The following is a 25393-nucleotide window of genomic DNA, read 5'->3' as shown; positions in this document are numbered from 1 at the left end:
CACCCCATGCATGAGAGTGCTACAGTGTTTGTGGGATGAGTGTTTTCAGCTTTAATGAGCTTGGCAAGAATGCTCTGTCTCCCACATGTCTCGGGCAGGGAGGGGGCCATCTTATTGCTGCCACATGTTGAGGTCCCTCTCCAAGCGGTTCCTCCAGCCTGGTGTGGTCAACCAGTTCAAAGCAGCACGGCTCATTTGTTACACAACTTTATGTAACAATGAGCTGAAGCCTCGGTGCGTCTGAGAGGAAAAAAGGGGGTAGCAACGTAGGAATGCATCTGCACTCATCCTTCGTCTCTCCTCTTCTCCCTCTTTAATGTTAAACGAGACCTGGACCTTTCACTTATAACCTCTGGTTTATCTGTTTTGGATGAATATCTTAAATCCAGTGTCCCATTGCCACATTTTCCAGACAGCTCAGTAGTCATTTTCTCCCTTTTTTATTCATGGAAGCCCTTTTAGGAGGGTTTTAAACTCCAGTAATAGCACTTAAGTCGCTCTAAGAGATGAAAACTCTGCACACCGCACTTGATCATTGTCATGGTGGAAGCAGAGCGCCGTGCCACATATGGCAACAATCTGCCACACTAATCCAGCCAGAGATTAGACGACTTCGGGTTCGGGCTCCCTAGATCATGCACACTCCATCACATCTTCTATGCACCATTTTTATGAGAAGAACATAGCCAGCAGTCTTAAGTGGTAGCTGACAGAATCATTTGCCAGTGGTGGGGAATCTACCTCCAGCAGTGTCATCTTAGCCCCAACAGCATGAGTAACAACCGTTGCTGATTTGCAGGGTGCTGTAATTTAAGACCACATGGGTTTGAGTTTGGAAAAAAATGCGTATGAGAGTTTGATCCCTCAGACTTAAAAGTGAATTATTGGCTCTGTGTATTGTAATTGTTTTTCACCTGACAGAAAAGTCATAGATAATAAAGTAATAGATAACAAATATGTTTCTTCCAAAAATTATATATATAAGAAACTATGCGATAAGATATTAAAGAGATTTTATGTTATCATTGTTTTTTCTTTCCTGTCAGGTGAAAAACAGTTACAATCCGTAGTGTCAATGATTAATTTTTAAAGGGTTAGTTCACCCAAAAATGAAAATTCTGTCATTAATTACTCACCCTCATGTCGTTCCACACCCATAAGACCTTCGTTCATCTTCGGAACACAAATTAAGATATTTTTGATGAAATCCAATGGCTCAGTGAGGCCTCCATTGCCAGCAAGATAATTAACACAGCCCAGAAAGCTACTAAAGACATATTTAAATCAGTTATGAAGTTATGTTATGAAGTGACGCGAATACTTTTTGTGCAAAATAACAACTTTATTCAACAATATCTAGTGATGGGCGATTTCAAAACACTGCTTCACGAATCTTTTATTTCGAATCAGTGGTTCGGAGCATGTATCAAACTGCATGTATCAAAACAAAAGGGAAAAACATCTTAGAAAAAGTTGAGACAACACCTGAGACCTAAGTTTATACTTGAATGTAGTGTATCTGAGGTGTCCATGAAGTGTCTGTCTATCTGTCTGTCTGTCGAACTCAAGACCGTCTCGCTGTGCTCACACTGTATCCTCTTCCATTCATCCTTCAGCCAGTGTGTCTGCTTTGGGCCAAAGCCCTCAGGGAGTCCTCAGCGCCTCTAATTTGGGCCGCCCCTGGGGGCTCCAAGCTCTGGCTAGCTGGGGCATATGCAATAATCTCCTTTTTACCGTTTAGAGGCTAATTTGGTAACATTACACCTGCCTCTGTGAGCCACCGCTTTGGCATGGTGTGGTTTGTGAGGCTTTTCCCTTTCTCTCTCTCCTCATTTTTTTTTCATCTGTTGGTAAGTTTTGTAATGAGATTACCCCAAAGCCTAGCTCTGCTTTGTGTCACCCGGAATACTCTGAGATCCGGGATCAACCGAATCAAAGCAAGGAGTTCCAATCGGCGCAAGATGCAGCCCAGCCGACCTCAATTCGGCACATCCCCCCCTCCCCCCCGCCGTCCAGACCCCCGCTCCCCATGTGACTTGGACAACCTCGTTCGCTATCACACATGACATTGTGTGTGAGCTTTGCATAGGAAATATCTTTGTCTTCTCTGTTGTGTTTGCTCAACGGGAAGCTTCTTGCTGCTGTCTTATCATGGCGCCCGGTCTATATTTATTGTCTATATTTGTGTTATTTTCGTTTATTTTGCACAAAAAAAGGGTCAAATATTAAAACAGAAGGACAAGAAACAGTTCACTGCTTTGTCTGCTTCAGCTGTGGTAAAACCCAGCATTTCCCTTTTCTGTTTCTCTTTAATAGTAATATTGGATTTCATACCACAAGTTTTGAGAGCTAGACAATGCTAAACAGCCCTTTATAGACGGCTGTGTACATGACTGATTCCAATAAAACATTGAGCCACACACCCAAAACAGCCCATCTACAACCACTCTCTTTGTTCTTCTAATTTGCTCCAAACGTAATGTCCTTGTGACTACAGACACTAAAGCGCAGGAAAAATGATACAAAAGGAGAAAAAATGCTGAGAGGAAAAAAAGAAAGAGAGAGCTTCCCAAGACAAAAAACTGACTTCATTCCCAGAACATTGCCCGTGATCCTCTCGCTGAACACATTAAGAAATAACATGTCAATATTTTGCCCTTCTCCACAAAATATGATTTTGATTAAAAGGTGTAAAGGTTAGGGTCATTGAGAGGGTGAGGATTAGTATTATGGGCTGTGTCTGGGGTTACCATAACAGTCTGGCTAGTGGGACTAGTAATAACAACAGTAGTAATAATAATCACGGACTAATTGATTGAACTTTGTGTGCTTCCTAGCCAGAGAGTAGATATTTTGACAAGCCTAGAGCTCCCCTTGAAGTCTGTAGAATTAAAGCTAATATAATGAGGGATGCTTAGAGCACTTGTTTTTAAGGATGAGGTACTGATGATCATGGAAATTGCTTGTTGAATACCTTTTGTTTGCTAAAGTAATGAGTAGCACAGAAGAAATATTGGGAACTTATTTTTTTCCCTAAGAGTCTGAGAACTATGCATCCAGTCATGTTTGAAATAGTCAGAAATATATGTTATTGAGCCAAAATATACCTACTTTTTTTACGTGCTGCTAAAAGTGTATATTCCTTATGAGAAATTTTCAATGGAGGACAACTGAGCATTTCATTGTTAAAGGAATATTCACTCAAAAATGTTCATTCTCTCATTTATTCACCCTCATTTTGTCCCAAACCTGTAAGACTTTTTTTCTGTGGAAGACAAAGGAAGATATTTTGAAAAATGTCTATTTTTTGTTTGGTTTTGTTTTGTTTTGTTTTTTTGGACCAATGACATTGACATTAATTGGGGTTTAATATAGTGCAGTTATTTACCCCATTAACAGTTTAGTTGGACCATGGATATATATATGTATCCATGTTCATCCCAAAAAATAAAATTCTGTCATAATTTATACAGCCTTGTGTCGTTTCAAATCTGTATATATATATATATATATATATATATGTGTTATACAGATTTGAAATGACATAATGGTGAATAAATTATGACAGAATTTAAATTTTTGGGATGAACACGGATTTAACATGGCAGGCATACATTTTGCGATAATACAGTGTACACTGAACACTCTTTTTAATGTTTTAAAATGAGCAATGAAGGTCTCACTCTACTTTTTTTACACTGGTTTCCTCAATGTCAGTCACAACAGCTTATTTATAGCACAAATCATCCATTTTACTCGTAGCGAAGAATGTGCGGCTCTCTACATCGGCTGCAGCCTCTCGGATAGAGAGGTAGGCTATGTTTGAAGAGTGCTTTTGTCACGCTGAAGAAAATCATGTTTGAAGTCTGGCCCCTGTCTTTCACACTTCTGATAAAGCCGTCGGGTTTAGCGTGTCTTCCGTGCAAAGCCCATGTCCTCCCCCTTTGTCTGACGCTCTCTTCCCCTTGCCTGCGCTCCCCCTGGCTCCCCTCTATTGTCTGCTCGCCTGTCACCATGCCCACATTACACTGTGTGGAGAATGGGCCCAAAGCCTTATCCCGAGGCTTCATGGGAGATGTAGTTGGGGGAATAGTTTTGTGGGTTATTTTCTTCCATTTATTTGTGTTTGACCCTTGCTGTTGCTGTGTATATTTTGCCTTTTTTTTAGACTAGATTTTAGTTTTAATTAGATAAATTTTCATCATTTATTGTGAAAAACAATGAGGAAATTATATATAGGTTTCATGAATAAGTGAAATGAGTTTGTATTAAATTGTATTATATTTTCATATACTTACATGGCAAATATTGAGCATTTTTTTTCAAATGTCACATTTTTCATAAAGCAGTTTGGCTTTTGTTTTCCCTCACATCTTCTCCTCCATTGTTAGCCATATTGCCATGTCTCTTAAGCACTCCACGCATATGCATGCACAGTATCGTATCAATTGAATATCTCAAACATTTTCAGAATACCAAATATTTAAACAGGCCAGACAAACAAGTGATTGTATTATGGGGTTATTTCGCAAAGTGTCCTATCAGCCCCCGCGATATTTTCATATTGAATGGGTATGCATGAACCATATGATCCCGGCATAAAGAGGGTGCCTGAACCTAGTCTCTTAAACTGTAGCAGGCATATATTACCAGGCTTAGAGCTTGGCAAGCCCTGTGTTTCCCAAAATAGATTTTCAACAATACTCCACGAGGTTGCATTAAATAAATCTGCACTCAGCTAATCCTAAAAGCAGTTCATATGTCGTGAAGATACTCTCGCGCAGGACAAAGGCAGACACTCCGCTCGTCGCGCCTTAGTCGAGGGACAGACACATTTAAATACAGATATTTAGAGAAGGGGGGTGGATGGGGCGCAAAAAAAATCCTCTTTTAATGTGACACAGAATTCGGCTAAAAAGCGAGAAAGAAAATCTCCATCAATGTGCTACAGTGCCGCACAGCAAAGCAGATTTTTTATATCAACCTACAGTATCTTCCTCCCTCCCGCTCTTCCTCTCTCTTTCTGCTGCAGTCTATTTTTTTAATCTAGACCCAAACACTTGCAGGAGGGGCCATTTCAAACATGTTGTAGATAACTGTTAATCACATTACTGTTTTCCCACTTCCGTAAAACACCATAAATAGCGTACTGAGGTTCATCCCCTTCTTTTTTCCCCATTGAGAGAAAATTACGGTTGATGAATTGCTTCTGCCATGCATGTAGGCTAATGAAAGCCTGGCTCCTGGGCTTTCCTCAACAAAGGCTCACGATTTTTCCACTTTCCACTAAAATAAGAACCTGTTCCACTTTTAATTAATGGTTCTACTCTTCTTCATTCAAAGGCTACGGCAGACTTTTAAATTGATTTCGGAGGTGAGCTTGCTCATTAGCACGGGGAAAAACAAAAGCATTGTTCTAGGATTGCAGGGGAGTAATTTGATCACACAGGTTTACAAAAGCTTTTAATTCTGATGTGATCTGCCAACCGAAATTACGTAACTCTACTGCTCGTAATTATAAATACACCAAACTAACGTTATGTTATGTACTCGGGAAGCTCTTCTGGCAGGTAATTATGAATGTACCATAAAGTCGAGATGAAACGGAAGTAGCGTCAGATCTTTTCTTCTGTGTTGTGACGTAAATCCGAGTGTAATGGATCAGCGAAAACAAAAAATGTAGGGTGGGGGACTTGGTTCTGTGATCAGTAGTTGATTGGATGTTGAGATGTGGGCATGGCACTCAAAAATGGAGCTTGTGAGGACAGGGTTTAAGCGGACCAAATGATTGGAGAACTTAGTCCTGCATATGTCAGCAGAGAGAAGTCATGACATTTTAAGTTTGTAGATATGGAATGAAGCATGCAAATTAATATAAATGGATAAATCCTTCACAGTAAGATCTAAATACACTCAAAAAAATATTTTTTGAAGTTGTAAATACAATAAAGATTACTAGAGTACATTTAAAGGCACAATATGTAAGATTTTTGGATTAAAATATCCAGAAACCACTAGAACAATGTTATATATTTTGTTGACTTGTGTACTTACATTATCCCAAATGTTTCCAAGAATGTTTAAATCCAGAGAAATAAGCAATTTTGACTACAACACGGATCATGTCCGTGTGTCGCCTATCAATGACATCTTACCCGTGCTATCCTCGATTTCCGGTTTTATTTTGTGGAAACACCAAAGATGCTTTAATATATTATGTTTTTTATTAGACAGGTGAGCAACTGTTTGAATGGATACATTCATCGACAGAAAACTAATCATGTTATATAGCTCAACACAGTAAGTCTTATTGTTTAAATCTCATTTTCTTGATTTACAGCTAGTACCATGTTTCACCATGCCTAATATCTATCTAGCTTACTGCAGTGTGCAACAAGTGTCTCATAGCAGCCGCCGAGCGAACACACAGAGTAGTATTTTTTTTAGCACAAAAATGTATCTAGTGTGATAAAACAATGCTGCCTTACCCCACATACTCATGACCGGAAGAAGCAGAAGCACTCATCTGTGGCATAATAAAAGCTCTACTGCTCTCTAGCCGTGTCGTGTGTTGCGCCCGTTTCTTATTAGCAATCGCTCCAGGGGCCTTGTTCCACTCCAACGGTTTTCAGCCACACCCTGCTTCATACTAATGTTAATAAATCTTTAATACATTAGCTCATCCATGAATATGATTTCTGAAGTCTTGTCGGATTCTTTTCCACCGGCTGTAGACATGAAGACAACACCTCCCATGATGTCGCAAAATCAAGGCGTCATCAAGCAATGCCTTTGTTTTGAATAAGTGACCTCTAGAGGCAAAAACTACATAGTGTGCCTTTAACAAGAAAATACTATTTCATATTTTGTGCTTCAAAATTTCCTGATTAATTCAGTGTGTTACTTGCTGTTTCGTAATTGTTTGTGACATTTTCTAGCAATTTTTGAGTGCAAATTGTTTCTACACCAAATTTTTTTCAGTTTAGTGAATTTTCGTTTTATGCCAATTAAAAGCAAATAATGACGCATCTGGGCTTGTTGCGTGGGTTATTAGCAAAACCTCCACCATAAAGTATTTCTAATCTGAGCAGACAGTCCTAAATAAAGCCTAACCACTCCTTAATGTAAATGACAACGGTGAAGGCGAATCTTAGCATGCTTCTTAGACAGCTAGCATTGTGTTTGTTCATCGGTGTGACTGATGTTTGCTTTTGGATCAGTTGTCCACACTCGGCTAACAATTAGCATACATCTGCTGCAGACAGCATGCAGCCTTGCTTTATGTACATTGCTATCAAGACCCCTCGCAGGCAGCTCGGTGCAGTAGTGTGCAAACACACGTCTGCTTGACTGGATGCTAGCCACCCTACCGAGTGACCCTGAAAGCAGAGTCAAGTGCACCAGGCTTCTAATTGGTGAGCAATTATGCAAGTCAACAATTTAATTACACAGTGTTTAGGTGGGACTTAGCCTTGATTACCGGCAACTTCACAGAATCCTGTTTAGACATCAAACTCCACCTTACCTTATCAAGCACAGATTAACCAGAGCAATGGAACACTATTGGGTCATAACTCTTTTTGCACTGCATATTTTTCTAGATTAGACTAGAAACTTGACATTTTTGACAATCCTGAATTAACTTTGTCTTTTAAAGGGATAGTTCAATTCTGTCATCGTTTACTAATGTCATTCCAAACCTGAATTATTTTTATGCTTCTGTATTTGGAACAACACGAGAGGCTGAACTATACCTTTAAGTAAAACACAGTCAGTCGGGACATTTAAAATCCTTCAAGTAATCTTAAACACAACCTTTTTAATGTTTTGACCATTTTTGTTTGTCAAAATCATTAAAAGAAATGCCTTATACTGCATTTAAAAATATGCTTTGGAGAACCGCAAAGAGTCTGATAGGTGACCCGTGATCTGTTTTTACCAATGGAGAAATGGTCCCCCTGTTGGGTGTTCGCTGTAGGAGTGATCTGGCATTTGTATTATTAGCTGTCAGAATGAATACGAGCTGATGCTGAACAGACGCTGTGCAGAAGCAGTGGCGGAAGTGGCACTTTAGCACTGTGGCTGATTTCATAGCGATTAGTGCAAATCACCCAGCACTTAACGTTATTGCCCAGAAGGGCTAATAACAGCTTGACACCTCGTGTAAAATTTGTGATGTGCCACTTGCCTAAGTTTATTATGATTTTTTTTTTTTTTTTTTTTGATAGCCCAAAGAACCCCAGTCACAAATTATATGTGTCAGTGTGTAAAAAAAAAGAATGAGGCAGGCGGTTTGTTTGGAATAAAGTTCTAAGCCGTAGAATGGGAGTATTTAGGGGTTTACAGGGAAACGTTGGTGGCGCTCTCCCTAAACCCCCCCAGTATACAGAGGCTTGGCATGCCACAGAAGCTGCTGTCGCCATGGTGACAAGCCACTTCAGCTCAGTCAGTGGTGCCCAGTGTTAACAAGCTTTGAATCAAACAGAATTTGAAAGAATAAAAGAATATAACTGTTGGGTTTATGGGTCACAATAATTACTGTATGTTGGATGGACATTATGAATTATGATGAATAGAGAATTATATTGTAATTATAAAAATGACAACTTTTTAACCCTCATTTTCTGGTAAGGCTTACTTCACTGTTTTTTCATTGTTTGAGGTCCCAGAGATCACAGTGATGCAAGTGTTAAAAAAAAATATATATATATTGAAATTTTGAAATTAACTTTCCTTTGAAATTCTTTTAATGTGTTTCTCTAACTTAATGAAAACTTAGGCCCAGTTTACACTTGTGAGTTTTTGTCTTAAAACGGTGTTTTAAAATGAAAACAATCCTCGTCTACACTGGCGTTTCCACAGTGTTTCAGAAATGATCTCCGTCTACACTACACGGCCGAAAACGCATGTCACATGACCGTTCGAACACACTGGGCATGTGCGTACAAGTGTAAACAGATGCCCTTTTGCGCATGTATATAGCTGCAGTATTAAAAACTGTACAATGGCTGCTAAAAATTACAACAAAGCCAGCAAAGATTGCAGTTCAGTCTCCATGTTATTGTTTACACGGTCGTCAAGGAGATACAGAGCGAACGTGGGCAGCCACGCCATCATTTATTAAAACGCAACCCCCACGTTTTCAAACTAAAACAGGGTCTGCAGCATTTTCAAAAGTCTCAGTTTTTGAGGTTCGAAAATGCCGACGTAGTGTAAACGACAGGCGTAACCGTAGCAAAACTGATGTGTTTTAAAACGAAAACGTACTAGTGTAAACGGGGCCAAGTACAATAGCTTCTTATGGTATGAATGTGAATTGTGAAAACTGCATTTATTCATTTTTATATCTGGAGAGCCCAAATATTTTTTATATCTGGAGAGCTTTATTAATGGATGACAATTAAAGTGCATTATCAAGTTACATTTTTGTTTATCATTTTTATTAGAGGAAAGGTCTTTAAGTAGGCCTGCACGATATTGAAGAAAAATGCAGTATGGGATTATAATTTAGCATATCGCATTATAAATTTAGCATATCGCATATAATTAAATAATGCTGATATGCGATTTGCGATACGATGATGCTTTAAGTGTGTAAAATAAATATAAATTATATTTAAAAACTGAAAATTATATAACCAACATGTTTCACAATCTTTTTGTGAGAAGAAAGCATCCCTACAAGTTCTGAAAGTGAACAGCAGTATTTTACTGTAGCATTAAATAAAAAGTAAGTGTCATTTAGGGTTTTTAGGCCTACATTAGGTTTATTTAACAACAGAAATTGAGTAATCTAATGTACAAATAAAACACTGCTTAGTCTTCACTGTATGAATTAAATATATACTGATTCTTATTAAAGCTATAAAAGTTATTCAGTCAACAGCTGTGTGATTTTTCTCTTTGTCTTTTGTTGTTTGATTAACATTAAGCACATAGACGGAAGCAGGTTTATTAAGCTGCTGTCACTTTAAGAGCTACACGGATCCTGTTACACGCACACTATCTTTCTCAACTGTTTAGTCCACTTAAGGCATAACTGACTGTATTTATGTGAATACTCACAAAGACAGGCATCTTGACATAATTTTGTCTGTATATGGCCATATAAGCTGCGGAAGAGTACTTGGCTTATTGCATTTAATAACATTAAGCATGTCACATGTATGCAACAGTCATGTGTCCAGTCTACTCTCTGCTGCCTGTGTCGACCTAAAACTTGGACTTTTTGTAATCTTTTGGAGTATTAAAATCATGCAGCTATCGCAAACCCTTGCGATATGTACATTCGCGATATTTCGATATTTTGTGCAGCCCTATCGATCTCATACTTCAAGCTATTAAAGGCAGTGTGGGCAATTTGTTTTATAAACACTTTTGGTTGAAAACTCTTTTCACATCCTGATCCAGAATATAAGTGGTCTAAATATTAAAACATGTACATATATCTCCTGTGGAAGTCTCAGGCCTAAAAAATGTTCGACCAATCTTTGCATGATCAACAGATCAAAAGGCCTAGTGGTGTTAAAAGATCGAAAAGCTTGAAGCTTGAAATGTTGAGGCCGATATAGTTAGAACAACCAGGAAAAAGAGCATTCCCGTAGGATGTGACGTGGAGACTGTAATAGTCTCAAACTGTCACAGTGTTTGCGAACACTCAACAGCCTCCGAAGATATAGGAATATCCTCTCCCCTGCCTCCGACAGCAAACGTCTGTCTCCATCAATCAAGTGGAGTTAATTTAAAAGCATAAGCTACTTAATTAAAGGAGGTTAGTTGAGCACTGAAATCAAATTCCTGAAATGAGTTTTAATGTCCTCATATTCCCCAGCTCATAGGATGCCCCTTCCTCATCACCTCTCAAATGGTAGAGTAATATTCATCGACTTCGGTTTCCATGTTGTCATAAAACACAGTCTCGCCGCATAGGCTGCAAAGAGTATTCGCTAAAAGGCCGAGAGATGTTAATGTGGTCTCAGCAGGCCAAATGCACTTCTCTCTTATCGCCGTCCTCTCTTTCTTTCCCTCTCTCCATCCATGCCCTGCATCCCTGATGGGAAGCGCAGGACGAGATGAGAGGACGCGAAAGCGAGAGAGAGTGAGCGAGATCGTAGCATTAAGTAAATAATTTGTATGATAATTCATTACAGTGGCGTCTTTTTCAACTTTAATTGGTCTAAATGAAGAGACATTTCACACCATTTAGATAAAAAAAAAGAAAAAGGAGGCCAGCATAATGAAAAGGGGGCCTGGCTATCGGACTTCAGAGGTTTGCTCTAAATGAAAATGTAATTGCAGGCGGAATGGTACAAGAGGAGTCGACCCAGCGCAGCAGATCGGGGGTATCTTCAGACAGCCGCGCAAAAGCTAATGACTGAGCAATTTGGAACATTTACTCACCCCAAAGACTCTCATTAAGTCAATCACAGGCTTAGCCGAAGCCCACTCGCAGCGGCGGAGGGAACCCTATGCGTTTATTCCGACATCAATCAGGAAGGCCGTCTCTCTCTCTCGCTTTCACTGTCTCTCTCCGCGTCTCACTCTCTAAAGCTCTCTCTCCCTCCTCCTCCTGCTAGTCGGCGGGAAAAAAGAGAGGCCCAAGTAATTTATTCTGGATCTTTGAGAGGATAATGGCCAATTATTTGTTTATAACACTGGTTAAATTTTCATTAGGCAGATTAATGGAATATCATGTACTGTCAACAGTGGACCGAGGGGTGGTGTGTCAGAGATAAACGCCCCAGCAGATGATGTCGCTCTGTGGGTAAATTGGTTTTTCCCACTCCCCTGTCTCTGCTTCTCCATATGGAAATGTAAAAGGTGGATGAGGTGGACGGCGAGGAGATGACAGAATATGGAATTGTGGATATACTGACAGAAGTGTGTGAGCACTTCAGGCAGAATCTAGTCTTTTTATACATTTATGTACATGGTTATTTTGTCACTGTTTAGATCATAAAAGTTTCTAGCATGTCTGAATTTTTAGAGCTCGATTCATTTATGGAAAATATGTCTCGGGAACATGGGCCAAGTTCTTCTTGAACAAGTTATACAGTGCGAGAATGCGGATATAAGCCTTCTTTTACAGTTTTCAATTTCAACTCCAACACTTCTAATGGTTCAACTGCATTGGAGATACAGTTCCCGCTTCGCTTTCTATCGGGTCGAGATGTTGGCACCATTTAAATGATTCATTTCAACAGTTTAAACTTTCAGATGGGCTCATAAATAGATTCATGGAGTCATAAATAGAGCTTTTCGAGTGGTGACACGAGGGGGACGGTATAATCTGACATTATGCAGCCGACTCTATTTCTGTAAATGACAGCCTTCAGTGAAGCGGCTGCTACAAGTAAAGGCAGTGGGACACATTCTGACCCCTCAGACTGATAGGATGATAAATAGTGGTTTGAACCTGAAGTCAAAGGTTCATAAACAGCCACTTGAAACGTATCTAAGAATTCCTATTTTCTGCATATTGGAGTGTTATACTGCCTGAGGCATATACAAATCCAGATATCATTTGCTGGCTTTTTATGCTTCAAAGAAAAGTTCTAAGTAGTCTTTAAGTAAATCATGAGATATTAATATTTAGAAAATTATTTGGTGAATTCACTAAATGGTAGCACCATTGATGCACCACAACAGTGGTGATTTCACCACAGTAACCTGAGACTTAATAATCGAATAATCCAATTTAACCAGAAATATTTTAATACTATTTTACAGTCAGTATGAAATGAAAAATCACCCTTTCTATTTTCTAATTGCATGTTATTAGTCTTACTGTGAATGGTTCATCCACGCATAGTGGTTTTTTTTTTTTTTTTTGACCTTGTAATGTTTGACAACAGACTTATCTTTGACTAATGCCGGACTGCTCCAGTCATTTAGTCTGCTTAAACCCTGGACCTTTCTTACAATAGACTGTAAGCTCACATTTAGAGCTGCCTCCATCCAACCAACAACCAATGGATTGAACCAAGTCCCTGCCCTACAGTGTTTTTCTTTTGGGTAATCTGTTTCATTCTGATGTACATCACAATATGGAAGAAGAAATCTGTAGCTAATTATTAGCAAAGGTATTTGTATTGCACAGTGTCACTGAACAGTGAACACACTGAAAAGTATGAAGTGCATATTTTGTAACTGAACACTTTTAACTAAAGATGTAGATGCCACAAAAATCATATAAAAATAAATTGCATCAAGTATACAAAATCTATAAAGCTAGCTGAAATAGTCAGGATGTAAAAACAAAAAATTAAGTGCATTAAGTAAACATTCATAAAACTTTTATGAATGTTTACTTCATGCACTTAATTTTTTGTTTTTACACTGAAATAGTTAATTGAAATAATTTCAGTAACACTGTTGACAGTGGGACGTTTGTGGAAGACAGTTATACGAGTTTATCTTGAGGTTGGAATAAAACACGAACCGTGAAAATGGTTCTGTGAGTCTGACTGTTCCCTGCTGTAGCTCGAGTTATGTTATGGCATCGTCCGCTCCGAGACTGCGACACGAGCACTGCCTCGACTGCACAAAACGTTTCCACAACGAGAGAAAGCAGCAGTCGCGCTGTGATTCCGATTGTGGCATCCAGTGTAAAACTGCCTTTAGACAAGCTGCCTTTTTCCTCCTATCTTGCGCCTTACAGTAGGCTCTGCTATAAACAATAACGTTAAATTAAAAAAAAAAAAAATGTATCGATACTATAGGTTGGAATATTGATACACTATCGTGAAATCTTACTATCGATAGCTGTATTGATATCTCTGCACAGCCCTAATAACCAGTCATATAGCTAAATGTGTGGTGTTGAAAAGCGTACTTCTGGTGTTTTAAAAAGCATCCCTCAGTACATGGATTGTAGTTGTAGATTGATGCTAACAGTCTCAGCAAAGACAACCAAATTGCAGTGGTCTGCTGCAGCATCTGCAATCTTAGAATAGGTGTGGGATTCAAATTGTACTCTGCAGATTTTGTGGGTGTTATATGATTTGCATAATTCCTTTTAATGAATCAGGCACTAAAACAACACAAGCAAACAGGGCCATCAGAAGGTGCATTTTTTATGCATTACCCCCCTTTGGACTATGTTCTAAAAGAAATACCATAAAAAGAGTTATGTTTGGTTTTTTAGACAGATATAGTCTTTTTAAATAACTATGTGTTATAAAATGCATTTTAAAGTAAGGTATGATAAGTAACAACACCAGAAATTATCATCAAAGTGGAAAGAGGAAGTGAGCCGACATTGGGGCCTAAAAAAAATGGGAGAACAAGTCAAACATGTTGCCCCCTCCTCTCTGTCACCATCCATATCACCGTGGACAAATTGTCCTGATCTCCCTTTCACACATGCCTCCTCCACATCTAAATATTCATCCATCACTTTCCCTTAGTCTAGTATCACCCTCCTTAAAAGCCTGTAGGGAAAGCCGAACGGCCGGCTCCACCCAATCAAAACAATCGCTCGGCGAGAGGTGGGGGTTATCGAGGGGCAAGCTATCTGTAGCTAGGGCTACGGGTTGCTGGCAGGACACAGGGTCCATTTAATTAGGCCTGCTGCTTCCCTCTGGTGTGAAAGACTCTCAGACCACTTTGATTCGCCATTGCTCTCCCAGCAGGAAGTGCCTGGTGATAATTGACACAGGATTTCCTTGTTAACCAGCCACAGACTGGCTGGATTAAAGTGACAGAGATCTCCAGAAGAAAGTGGGGAGTAGATAAGGGAGGGGTTGGTGAGGTGAAGGTGCTCGCTGAAGGTAGGGGAAATGGTGCGAGGGGGGTGAGCAAAGCAGCTATTTACCGCTCTTGAGAAACTAGAGAGGAAATCGCAATAACAGACTGGTGTGCGGGTCCCGGCGTGAGTTGTAGCTCCTACTTATCTTGGCCATTTCAGCTTGGCTGATCAAAGATTGGCTCCCTCAGAATAACCTGGACCCTGGGTTGAGTACATGCTTCCATGCTTTGGGTTTTTTGGCAAATTATCATCCCCTCCTTCCCTGCCTCCCCCTGTACTGTGGTATTACTGTTTATAGAGGGCTAGAGAGGTAATCTCCTTTCATTCAGACAATTATGCACTATCGTGAAATGAAAGCACATTTGCAAATGACGTAATTTTCGCCTCTTTGTACCAACTAGGTCATGAGCCCTGACAAAAGTATTATCATACAGAGAGAGAGAGAGAGAGAGAGAGAGGATAAAAACTCATTCGGCCGTGGACAAACATGAGGTTTCCACAGCACCTAATCCATATTATTTATTTCCACATTTTCACCTCCCTTATCCACACAGCTCACGCTCGCAGAAAACTCACACACACTCACTCACTTCGTGTTACCAAGTGTCCAGATTTAGGCTGAAATGGAAAACTAAATATCCAAGAAATCAGGGCACCAGAGTCTACATCTGGCATGACTGTATACAGTCATACAGACATTGAATTCTCCAATTTATATCATTAATTGTAAAGATAAATTCAGTACATTTCATTGATACATGAATACAACTGTACAAAAAATACATTAGCATATTGCTGTGAAGAGGTGCAATTGTTTCAAAATGCATCTGTATTGAAACAACTAGATCAACTTAGTGAGCATAAGAGACTTCTTTCAAAAACATTAAAAAACCCTAATTTTTGAAAGGTAGTGTAAATAACACAGATTTTATAGTGTTATTATAAGGTATTTTAGATCTTATTTCAATATGCTTCTTTTTCATTGGCAGCATGATGAATAATCTGAGAGTGACATTACTGTCCTGTGGTGGAATCCATCAGGAGGACTAGCATTTGACCCCATCTGACCTTCACTTCCTTCAGCTCCATCTGCCCAGAGGTCAGCAGTGCATGATCACACATGAGAGAAAAATCAAGTGAGAGACTGGAGGTATGATTTTGGACTTGTGAGACAGATATATCTGTAACTGTCTCTCTGTCAACACAACAGAGTACAATAAAAGTCTACAAGACCATTGAATTGCATTAGCATAAGCTAATGCTAATAGTGTCATTATAAGCACCTCTGCAGTAGGACGTGTCTAAGGTCCCATATATGTCTTCCCGTTTGTGCATCAGCAATTCTCTACTTTTTGTTGTGTGTGTGTGTCTGTGTTAAAAAAAAAATAAATAAAAAAAAAAAGCTTTGTGGAGTGTTATGATTGGCACGAGTTGTCACACTAGTTGGATCCATTTAAAAAAATAAATAAACGGTAACAATAAGTTTTTAACATAGTTAACTACATTAGTTAACATGAACTAACAATGAACATCTGTTAATATTAGTTAATGCACTGTCAACTAACATGAACAAACTCTTTTATTAATTAACATTAACAAAGGTTAATAAATACTGTATTGCTCATTGTTAGTTAATGCATTAACTAATGTTAACACATGGACTCCATAGTAGCTGGACATGTAAGGCAACCAATCACAGTTTGTTTTGTTCAGTGTCATAATTAGGGGTGTTAAAATGTAAAGTCAGTGTCTCTACAATAACAGCCCCACATTTAAAACTTTTGGACATCTACGTAGTGAACTATACATAATTCACATTATTCTGAAAAAATACAGCGATTAGTTGATTATAAGCACTCACTGTCAGTGTTGTAAACACCGCAGCTTTCTTCTTTTATGAGGAGATTTGGCGTCATGACAGCTTTGTTTCAAGGCGGACTGTTAAAGAACACAATACACACGTCTCCCAGAAATCCTGTAGAATTTAAGCAATCAGATGACGACTTTGAAACTCCTAAAGTGTTTCCAATTTTATGTGCCATATGCATCAGGCTTTAGCCAGCGGTCCTTGTCTGAAGCTGAGACTATATCAAATGAGACCTTATTGTAAAATGGTAACAAAAAATATTTCCCAGGAAAAAAAGTGTTAATTGAACACTCATTAATCTTTCTTGAAAGATTAACGAGGACATGTTGTCCAAATATATTGGGTAAGTTGTCACAATGAAGCAGTTTAGTTTTGTTCAAATTTTGGTCTACCCTCATTATTCATGAAATTGAAATTGAAATTAGTTGACTGAATCTATGTTGGTGTGTTTTTGTGTGTTTGTTAACTTGTTTACATGCCATTATTCTGGTTTTGAACAAGGTTCTTGAAATCGACATGCAAAAAACTTTCCCTCATGAATGACTAAATATAAAGCTTTTTGCAATAAACAAACTTTGAGCAAATACAAAATAATTTTCATGCACTTTTTTATCATTAAGCACATTTCTAGATTAAAAACATTTTAAGTGTAGTGTTCCTCTTTCGCAGGCCAGAGAAACTTTACACTGCTGTTGTGAGACTGTTATCAGTGCTCATGTCGGCAGGAACTGCATCTAAACCCTGCTGTAAGACTTCAATATGTGAGTATTAACACGCTTCAGGGTGCTTGACTTCTGTATCCGGAATTGCTTTCTAGCAGAGAGTGAGAAAGGCGAGACAGAGGGTTAGAGATTTGCTGTTCTCTCAGACCAAAGTAAATATGATAGGCAGGAAAAGCAATCATATAACCAACATATGCTCCCCTATCGAGAAAACACAGGAGTCTAGATTAAGATTTTGTCATGAGTGAAATCATTGCTGTTTAATTGAATCGTGCTACAGATAAACTCCTTGGTCGAGCCCTCTCCCGATGGCTAGGTCGTGATAAACAACTTCAATCAGAGTGCTATAGAGTCACACACTGGCTCTCTTGACTTTTCCACTGATCTTTATTCTGTGAAACTAGAGGAGAGAGAGAAAGTGTGTGTGTGTGTGTGTGTGTGTGTGTGTGTGTGTGTGTGTGTGTGTGTGTGTGTGTGCGCCGTAATGGTGAGTGCTGTAGGACTGTTTTTTTTAAAAATGTTTTAGGCCATCAATGCATTTCTTCAAAGTTTTGATCATGCATAGATGTCCCAATGTGAATTTTATTTACAAAATCCTCTGAGATAAGGGGCTTTTGCAGCAGAGGAACCTTTTCATAGTTCTTAGAACTAATGGCGGAAGTACCCACTTTTTGGTGTGTTCGCACCGCAGGAACTGGGAAAGAATTTAGTTCTATATGCCTTTTGGGGGAACTAAATTAGCTCCTACTTCAAAGTAGGGTCTAACCCAGCACAATAGTAACTAACATTGACGTAATTGGTCGAACACATGCCATACAAAACAGCACCCGCCATTTTTAAAAAGTAGTGTAAACGCACAGTTTTCTCCACGAACATAAAGAAACATACAGAAAGCTAATGTTACTGGCATTTACCTGTCACCTTTGTCTGCAGTATTGTTCTTTTCTTGGCCTCAATGACATATAGCACCGCAAGTTGTAGGAGATTTCATCTCTTGGCCCTCCTTTTTGCTCTTTTCCATCGCATAACTGATATACGTCTACATTATAACAGTATAAGTCCTACATTCCATCTCCGTTATTGCGAATCCCACGACACACAACAAAAACACAGCTCCAATCACAGCGTCCTCCATTCTCCAGTTGTTGACGTTGTTGAATGATACGCTGCCGGTCTCGGCCGGCTTACATCACTTCAGAGTTCTTACTGCTGGTGCGAATGCAACCAGGAAAATGGCCCTTGGGGAATCTTTATTTCTCAGGGAACCGCCCTGGTGACAAGTTCCTATAACTACCGGGTAGATTAGTCTATAGAATTATTTGACATGAAATATGCATGAAAAACTTACCTCAGGGGGTGTCAAAATTAAACGAGAGAAATGTTTTGCCTTGAATCGACAAATAATTTTATGGTACAGTTACAAAAAAATCACTGGGGTGGTTCCCTTTTAAAAGGTACTAATGTGTACCTTTAAGGTGCTGCACTTATATGCACCCTTTAGAGGTAAATAAGGTACAATAATGAACCTTTTGAAAGAGTACTCCCCCAGTAACAGATTTTGTGTTTTATGTTTTTCCTGAATTTTTCTGATAGGAAATCAATTTGAGGAATCATTATGGATCCTGATCCAAAGGTGATGATTATGATTTACTGTGGATTGTTTGTTACTGAAATTTGAGAAAAAACACTTTTATCCAGTTGAAAGCCTAGCTAACTCTGTATGACAAAGGCAAACTTCAAACATATGTACAGGGAGCTTTCTGACTAAACCGCCAAAGGGGACGGGTCTTGAGTGGAGATTGTTAGGTTAGTATTTTGAGTGCATGCCAGAATCAAATGATTGCTAGGCTCTTTATCAGTGTGCCGCCACGCAGAGGGTGGGTAAATTTCTGGGCGTTGTGAACCATACCTTGTGATCCAGTCACTACACATTCCCCTAATCTGACCACTTCAGCTTTCCACTCATTGTTCTTCTGTATGGAGCCATGGTCTAGGATCCATTTGTGCTACTGGCTTGCTTGACTGAGATAAAGTAGTCCAAGGCCTCCTATGAGATTTCGGTACCGAATACAGGCACTAGGATTCAAAAAGTTCCTATGGAAGATATCTGAATGAAAATGGTCTTTTATGTTTCATTGTTCGTTGTTGCAACTATTAAGCCATTTTTTTTGCAGATTATGCCCTTCTAAATGTTTGTAATGTAGTATTTATATACTTATGCTCCTTCAGACATTCAACTTCAAATGGATCTGGATGAGCTTAAATTCAGGTTACTTCACTGTGGCTCAACATACCCTTTTGCATATATATATATATATTATATATATATATATATATATATATATATATATATATATATATATACACACACACAAAAGGATATGTTGAGGATAGGTGACCCAGGGTCAGCTGCAGACTTCAGGACTAATGTCCAGGGAAAGGGAGGAAAAGGTCGTGGTCTCTACCGGCCAGGACTCCTTAGTCTTCAGATTACCCCCAACGGCAGCCCCTGATAAAGTACTGAAAATCAGAGCCACCTGTGAGCACATATGAAACCTGAGAGAGAGGGCAGAGGTGCTTATTTGTTTTTGCTAAATTAATGGAGGCTAATTGATTCCATTACATCATTACAGAGGGGGAGGAGAGATGGACCGTTTCCAATCAATCGTTGTAGGATGCCGAGGATGCCGAGGACACTTGATGAAGATCTGTACTTCTAATCAGAAACAGACATACTTGTCCACACTTTGTGACCACGTGTCAAACTTTCCCTCTTCCTCTCTCTCAATGTCATTCATTTAGTTCGCCAGTATCCTAGAGAGCGCTCACAGTGGCTGTGCTAAAACATTGGCTCAGTCTTCAATGTGTTTATTGAAGTGGGAATTGGCAGGGACCTGGAGTTTTCATATTGATATCTTGGTAGATAACATTGTGATTCTTAATGTTTTGCATGTCATTATTCAAATGTGTGATTATTATATTGCATATATACTATTCAGAACTCTGAGATTGCTATTTCAAATAAATGCTGTTCTTAAAAACATTAAAATTACTGACCCCAGACTTTTTAACGATAGTGTGAAGGTATTTACAGTGCATAGTTTAGTGTGTATAAAAAGCAAGTGATTCTTCTGTTATATGACCACTGAAGACGTGTGACGGTTCAAACAGATTCCAGTTATGGTCTGGACCAGAAGCTTAGTGAGGTTCAAGTCTGTGATAAAGTGAATTAGCCTGTTTACTCTGACCTGAGTGGGTGCTGAAAGATGTGCAATGTGTGTTGGATGTTGGACTAGTGACATGCTAGGCTACACGGGTGATTTAGATGACAGCTAAAGGAGGGGGCAAAAAAGGCAAACGAGTTCATTATACTTTTCTCCACTTCCCCATCACTCCCTTAGGAGCAGACAGGGAAGACATTGAAGAAATGCAAGAGTTAGGTCTTGTTCTTCAATACCTATTAGCAGAGGCCCAAGGGTGAGAGGGCCATCTACTATCCTACCCCCACATCCTCGACCCCCTCCTCAAAAGGTCACCCTTTTTCTTCCAGTACAGCTTAAACATTTGTATTCCTAAGTTCTCCCCAAGCACAACTTTTATTTTTCCTCTGACTAACAAAATGAACAGGAGGGTGGAGGTTTGTAGGAAGAGAAGTGATTACAAATGCCTCCGTTCTAGTCTAATTGGATCAAGCTGACTCAGAGCATAATGAACAAGATGCTGTTTGTCATGCATGTAGATGAACAATTGAATTTGTTTCATCATGAAGCGTCATATACACCTCAGACCCTAAATTAAGCAGTTGTTTGCATAAATTAAAGGTTTTTAGGCAATGCCATTAGCAGGGAATTGCTAATTATTGCTTCCTAAATTATTTGGATACACTTTTTTGTAATTTGTAAAGTGAAAGTTTCTCATATTTATCAGTTGCATATGCTTTTCTTGGCACACTGCAGCTCGCTGTTGCTGCTGTCTGACAGAATCTATTAATCCATGGCTTTAGATTAATTTAGCGTGCAATTTACAATGCTTGATACTACAAGTGTTGAGTTGAAATACTGATCGTATAGCATCACAGCACATCATTAGCTTGTATTGGAATGAACTTCAAACAGTCTGGTTAGAGTTTGTTCTACACCTCGAACCTGAAGTAATTAATTTTTGCTATTAATTCTGCCTAAATGTACAGACTCACTTTATTCAAACTTTTTGCACACAAACAGTATTGTGCCATATTTTGTTTATGCAGAGCAGTAGAGCATGGTGCCAAGGTCAGCAGTTAGATTTCCAGGTAATGCATGAACTGAATCATTTTTATTTTATTTTATTTTATTTTATTATTTATTATTTTATTTATTTTTAAGAAGATTTTTAAAAAATCATAGTTTACCTAAAACTTTAACGTTATATTTTGCCACCTTGCAAGCACTGTTTTTTCTTCAGGAAATTCAAATCTGGTTACTTTCAGATGATTTTTTAAGCCTGAATCATAAACTTGTGTCATAATTTTTCCTTCTGCTGCCAATTTCTAAGCTGTTAATTGCGGTTTCTATGGATTATGATCCCATGTAATCTCAGCAGTAAAGCTGCCTCGAGCCTAATGAACCTGTTGCTGTACTGCCCCACCAATTTTATTAAAGATGTGTGAACTGCCTCTGCACTATAGGCAGCCAATCAGAATCAACTATGTCATTATGCTATTTCACCAACCCTACCAGCAAAATTCACCCTTTCGCTTATGAAGAAAAGCAGCTAAATCCAAACATGCTAACCTGCTGGTAGCATGTTAGACCAACACAGGAAAATCATGTATCAAAAGCTTATTTTAAAGCTCCATGAATGTCAAAATGTGTTGCCATTCTTAATTGAAATGTAGTCCGCCAACTGAGGAAATATAGCTAGCCTCAGCCAGCATGTTTTATGGCAATACTAGCAACACCTGCTTAATATTAGCAAACCCCCCTTACAGTATATTTTACATTCCATGCGTCGCTCTGACTTTGATTTATCCGAGGGAGGTCAAGCAGAGATAAGATGGCTTATTCGTACTCGTATAAACACTGAGTCATTGATTTTTCAGATGCTGGCTTTGTCTCAATGCACAGTTTGTTTTGAGGACACGCAAGGTGCTAAACAAAGTCAACTTTAAGCATTGGCGAGATGTTCCCTTGATGATTAACGAACGCTCTCTGAAAGTTTGTCATCTGTGAGCGATTCAGGTTCAGCGACTAAGCCATTTCATGTGTGTAAGATCTGCAGAGGCACGTTTCATAAAGCAACACCAGGCTGAGTCTAACAGCTGCGACGGTGAAAATGATTAGCCAGGACCGCTGGTGTCTTTTGCCCAGTTCTCTGTCAGAGAGATAGAGCAATTAAAATCGGTTAATCACCAACTCTTCCGTAGGATACAGAATAGTCACACAGTCTCTCTGCCAGCATTTCTTTGAGATGTTCTTCTTGATGTCAGCAATTTGGGATTCTACATTTTTAGATGCTATCTATCTCTCTGTCTTTTTATTTCCCATCCTCTCAGCTGCAGCATCTGAGTATGAGAGCGAGGGTCGCCCTTCCCCCCCCCTCTGTCAACCTTACCATAACCCCAGGCTCCTGAACTCACTTGTACATTTTAGTCCTCGATAATAAACCAACATCTGCAGAACTTACAAGTGCTTTACCCGAGTTAATTGAGTAAATTGAAGCAAGCTGTGGCGCAGTGGTGATCTATGAGCCCCAGTCCAGAGCCCAGAAAGGAGACAACAGATTTACTGCGAAGACAGTGGGCGGCCTTTTGTTCGGGCGCTGGTTCACGGGAAGTTTGAGGTCAGGGCGGATTAAAATATCTAGAGGAACAAATGGAGTAATTTTGAGTGTAATATAAGGAACGCTGTGCCAGTTTCCAACAGCCGGCAGGTGTGATTTATTTGATTTTAAGCCCTCTTTTTTTCATCTGATTTTCACCATCCCCCAACTCTCATCTGACCACTGTTTGCATTATTCGGGATTTATAGGTAACAGGAAGATTTGACCATATTAACAGGTAACCTCAGTTACGGTTGACATGACTAAAGGAAAGATAAAGAGTAGAGGAAACGCAGAGAGCGAGCAGGAGATGCATAACAGCAGTAAATAAATAGCAGCAGGGGACAGCCTCCACTGAGGGAATCAATCCAGCTATTTCCTCCTGTACTCAAGCCCCGGGGGTCTCTACATGGTCAAGTAGTGTTCATCTAAAACCAAAGAGAAGTGTTAGAGAGCATGAGAGAGAGAGAGAGAGAGAGAGAGAGAGAGAGAGAGAGAGATTTATAATTCTTATATAGCCTGGTCTAATGCGGTCCACTTGTCCAGTGATTGCATTAAATTGAGCATGCAAATTTAGCATGTTAAACCTCAGGTAATATGTTTGTATGGAGCGTGTCACATCTACAGGAGAGAAAAAAAGCATGCTGTGATAGTTATTTAGCAGATGTTTTCATAAATGTACAGAAATGTGTGGTATAGCCTCATAATTATTAAATGTTTATATATAATTAAATATTTGATAGTTTCAACAAATGTCAAAGTTTAATTAAATAAATAGCTTTTTAATGCTTTTGGAGTAACAAATTTTAATAGTATAATTATTTTATTTTATTATATTATATTAATTATATAGTAATGTAATGAGGAATATTCCAACATACATTTTTTTATAAATTGCAAATCATACATGATTTATCTAAAACAATAAATGGAGGAGTGTTTAAGGAAAATAACATATCTTGTAATTGATTATCTATTTAGAAGCAGCAGATGCTGTTCACAAAAAAATGTCCATATAACAAATCATATTTCATATATAAGTTGTTAAAATACAAAATATAAATAATTGTAATAATAAAAATAATTGTAAAATACAAAATGAAATGCTAAAAAATGTACCAAATGTATGTTGATAATTGTTTTCTGGCTTGCTGTCATTTAATTTTCATGGCTTAAGTAATGATGCAAAACAGCAGTAAATAATTCATAATTCTTGTGTGTTTGGTTTTAGAAATCTACTACAAGATGAAGTTGGCATTTCTCCACATGAGATCCGACACATTTACATCTACATTATTGAGTCATTTAGCAAACGCTTTTATCCAAAGTGACTTGCAAATGATGAACATCACAAGCAAATCAAAGGTAATCAGTTATATGAAGCATTTTATCGTCACTTAGGATCTTTAGCATGTTATGTTCATTGTGCGACCAGTGGGATGTGGGAACGCAAAGATGTGATAGTGTATGAGGAGAACACTAATGAACCTGGATGTCCGGGACGGATCAGATAATTATCCCAACCTGATCAATGGCACTTCAATCCTGCTGTCTGCTTCAACATTCATATTCAGCCAAGACCACATATCTGTTTCTTTTCTTTCTCTCTCTCTCTGTCTCTCTTTCTCTCTAACCCCTCTTTGTGATTGAGTATGAAGTCTCCCACAAAGAGAATGTCAGAATGAAAGGCAGAGAGCAGGAGGGAGGGAAAAACAGTGGGCCAACCTCGTTTTCCGCTTGATGGGTTAGCTGCAGAGAATGCGCCTCGACGAGGTAAATGATTAAGGAGGGAGAGAGAGAGAGAGAGAGAGAGCTACAGATAGAGAGAGAGAGCGAGAGAAACTTTTGCGGCTCTGCCATTTTGCACTTCAAAGATCTAGCCAGGCAGGTTAAATGAAAAGCAAATGTGTTGCCCTGCCGTGCAAATACCTCGAATGTTTTAGCAGGTGCAAGCAATGAGGGAGGTGGGCAGTGACGGAGTCTTGAATGCACCTTGCTTTAGGAACAAGGGAGAGACGTCCTCCTCTCCCCTCATAAGAGACCTGGGCTTCAACAGAGGCTATAGAGAGGTCAACTTAGTGCAGGTCTCAAAGGTCAGTTACTACAGGTTACCATGGGATAATATCCAGCCAAGTAAAGAGGTCAGTTTTCTCACAGAGTGCATGGGAATATGTTGTGTTCTACCATACTGTACCGTCACAGTGCTTTCAAAACAACGTGTGAATGTGGTTTGCATGTTGATGCGTTTTATGCAGA

General features: G+C 39.0%; 1 long non-coding RNA gene across 1 annotated transcript in view; it reads left to right on the top strand.

Moving 5' to 3' along the window:
• The window catches only part of LOC127525084 (uncharacterized), a 44592-nt gene extending 20090 nt beyond the window's left edge, over positions 1-24502 (top strand). Inside the window, exons 2-4 of the long non-coding RNA XR_007933248.1 lie at positions 15739-15899; positions 17286-17377; positions 24369-24502. This is a non-coding gene — a long non-coding RNA (uncharacterized LOC127525084). The remainder of the gene's footprint in view (positions 1-15738; positions 15900-17285; positions 17378-24368) is intronic.
• Positions 24503-25393: the final 891 nt, after the last annotated feature.

Source organism: Ctenopharyngodon idella, chromosome 13 (genome assembly GCF_019924925.1).
Source record: "Ctenopharyngodon idella isolate HZGC_01 chromosome 13, HZGC01, whole genome shotgun sequence".
NCBI classification, from domain to species: Eukaryota; Metazoa; Chordata; class Actinopteri; order Cypriniformes; family Xenocyprididae; genus Ctenopharyngodon; species Ctenopharyngodon idella.
The sequence above is the reverse complement of the archived record's forward strand: the minus strand, read 5'-3'. Positions and strand labels throughout refer to the sequence as shown.